Below are 3599 nucleotides of genomic sequence, written 5' to 3'. Positions count from 1 at the left end.
TTGCAATTTATGTAATTACTATGCACTTAATGCAGACATATTATTAAAATTTGGGCTATAATGGTTGTATTGATGTATAGCAACTTGAAATGCTCCAAAAAATGGCTCCACAGCATGTAAAAATATACTATAAGCTCTGGCGGACTTGGTTCTATGGTAGGTCTTAAAGGTTTGACATACACAGTTATTTTTGGAGGAATATCTTATTCGTCTCACTGACCATTCTTAACTTAACCTTTCCATCAGTAGTACAAATTTTTGTAATAATTGGAAGGAAGCACAGGTAATCCTGATTTTTAAGTCAAGAACAGCAATTATAGGGAAGGAGAAATGACATGCTGAACATGGTCCAGCATGTCATGGAGTTTCAACCCAACCCAAACTTCAGTCTTGTAAATCTCAATGAACTGAAGCATCTTGTAGGTGAAAGGGTCATACAGAAAATGATTGGTGGTTCTACAAATCGTCACCTTCATTGTTACTATTGTTGTAATTCCCCTTTAGCTATAAACAGTCTGCGGTGTCCCATAAGCATAGTAAACAAGGCATTCAGGAAAAGACCAACTTACTGAACAAAAGATATTTTATAACCTAATGCAGTTACTTTTCCAATATCTGTGCTGTACTCAAAATGTTGCAGAGGAAATCCTCCAGAATTTGTGGAAAATTGGTATTGATTGAAAATCAAATAAAAATATTACCAGGTGGTACCTTTGACTTATAAAGGCAGCCTATGTAAGGGGGTATTGATTCATGAGGTGAATGCATCATCAGTATGCTAAATCTGAATGTAGATTGTAATGCTGAATCTGAATATGCTAAATCAATATGCTAAAATGACCACTAAATGAAGTTGATTTTTGCTTTTCACTCACAAAAAAACACACTTTTCACAGTTGTTCATATTCAACTGGGTTATTTGAGTCTTACAATGTAAATGAGCTTGCCTCTAAAGCCGTTTGGGTCAGCAGCTATTCTAACAACTATACTAAGAGTTTGAGTTATGACAATAAACTTTACTTTCTATAAAGCCCAAGGTACCTGGATAGTCTTTGCCTCTGCAGGCACTCTGCTATTGGCCCTGTCACCATGTGCGGGTATTCACTCTGAGTTCTCCTTCTCACAGTTTCTCACCTGTTTGTGTAAATTAGTTGTGTTGTCCCAGCAGCATATAGCACATTTGTCTTCAGTGTTTCATTCACATCATTTCATTTACATCTTGCCAGGAATACTTGCAAATAATCATGTAATGTTTCATGTCTGTTCCTGCATCCAATCGGTGACCTGTCCAGGGTGTACCCCCCTCTCTGCCCATGGTAGCTGGGATTGGCTCCAGCACCCCCGCAGCTCTGCTAAGGATAAGCAGAAGATATTTTGATACATATTAGCATAAAAACAGGACAAAGAAGAGCAGAGGCTGAGCAGCTAGAATTCTATATCAAACAAAAATGGGACAACATCCCTCTCTCAAAAGCCCAGAAGCTGATCTTCTCAGTTTCGAGATGTTTATGAATTATTGTTAAAGAAAAGGAGTTGCTACGCAGTTGGAAATAACTTTTTGAGATGTGCTGGTTAAACATTTGTTTTCTATGTTCAATTGAAAATGAAAGAATGGTTTTGGTTTTATTTATTTATTTATTTTAATTTGACACTGTGCCACAGGTTTTTTGGAATTGGGGTTGTTTAATTTTTGTCTGATTAAACACAGTTGTACCTTTGCTACACAGAGAGCACATGAAAAATGGAATCAGGGTTCATTCACATATTTTGTCTCAGAGCACAGAAAAAGCTTTTAACTACCTGCTAACGTTCCACTTATTTACTCTGCACCTGTTCCCATTTCTCTCTGGTATCTTGTATTTTTTACAGCCCCCCCTAAAATTTGCAGCAGTTGTCTGCTTTATTTCACCCATAAATTCGACAGCGGCAGAATTGGCATTTTCAGCAGTTGTTTGCTTTATTTCACCCGTAAATTCTCTGAATTCTACAACAGTAGAATTTATTTGTTTTTTTTGTTTGTCTAAAATCTGCAATCTCGCTGTGAGATCTGTATGCTGCATTACATGTGTTTAAGCTGTATTGCACTTGTAACATGCTATTTTACTTTTCAGCGGGCAACATGGAAGAGCTTTTCCAAATGATTCACACAGGTAATTAGAACAAATTAAACTTTGTAATTTTAATGAGTGATTTGCCTGGTCCTTAGTTAACAGTGAAAGACACAGATGCAGTGAGATGGCAAGAGGAAAACTTGTTGTCACATGTTTGTCTGTCCTTAATGAATCCCACAGTCTCAAATAACTAATGAGATGTTTTCATTTCTGTCTTGAACTGGAAAGGGTAAATAGGGAAGACAGTGATTTATTTTTATTATGTGTTTGAGCCTTCAACAAACAAGGGGAAGTAATAGACTTGGAAATATCAGTTCTGTCGAACTGTTGATTCCTTCTCTTCTGTCTACTTCTAATTGAATGTCATCATCAGTGAGACTCTAGTGATTTCCAATGTTTTGGCAAAAACATAAAATCTGTCCTGGTAATAGAGAGGAGCACTGAAGAGAAGATCAGTTGGACATAAATAGAGAGAGACTGTACAGTAGCCTTCAGTGCAAGTGAACGGTCAGGTCTGGTCAGAAGCAACCAGCTCGTTAACTAGAGGAATTGAAGCGTCTCTTTAGCCATTTCATTTTTTTTTCTAACAGGTGAACCAAATCGAGTAACTTGGTAATTGTGGGGGCTAAAAAGAACAGTACTGATGTTCATAAATGTGCTTACAAAATCCGACATTTCTTTATACTCCTGAATGCAATGCAATTTGAGGGAACAGCAAAGAAAATCTTACAGCTTTACCTCTTATATGATGATCGAGGACCTGTTTGTGTTGTGCATACTGACATGAAAGTTTATTATGTCATTCTTTTATTTATTTATTCTTGCTGAATGCCAGATGGATGACGAGAGCTTCATGTAGAGGATGGTATCTGTGTGAATATCAGTTTGTTCCATCTCTCATGTTTGACCGATGAGTACACACCTTAACGTTGATTTGAGAAAGTTTGCACTGGGGTTGGCAACGTTAGTGGAGCACTAACTAGGTTTGGATGGAAAACTGCATGCAAAGAATGATTTTCATTTAAAGAGTAACATGTGTAGCTTTATCTATTGAATTAAACCACACTCCCCGGGGGTGGCTGATGCCCCCACCTGTCGGTGTATTGGTGGTTCTCAGTGTCCGGGGCTGGGTGCTTGGGTATGTACTGGCTTACTCCAGGCGGCTGGTTGCCAGGGCCCCGGGGTGTGTAGGGTCCTCGGATCTCAGATCTCTGTGCTCGGGGCTTGGTCTGCTCTGGCGCAGCCAGCTGGCAGTGGAGCCTGCAGGCTCACAGCTCATTGTGTACCTGTTTGTATGCATGTGTGTACTCACAGACACACATACTATCTTGGTTGGCTGCTGCCTCTAAACATGTTGTGCGTTGTCGGTGTTGTGTGCTGCTCAGTAACATTCAGTATTTATTATTTACTGTTACTTAATGGGGCAGCACGGTGGCACGGTGGTTAGCACTGTTGCCGCACAGCAAGAAGGTCCTGAGTTCAATTCCA

The sequence above is a fragment of the Pundamilia nyererei genome, unplaced genomic scaffold (genome assembly GCF_000239375.1).
Source record: "Pundamilia nyererei isolate P.nyererei 1_Seehausen unplaced genomic scaffold, PunNye1.0 scaffold00182, whole genome shotgun sequence".
In the NCBI taxonomy this organism is placed as follows: domain Eukaryota; kingdom Metazoa; phylum Chordata; class Actinopteri; order Cichliformes; family Cichlidae; genus Pundamilia; species Pundamilia nyererei.
This window is presented reverse-complemented; position numbering follows the sequence as displayed.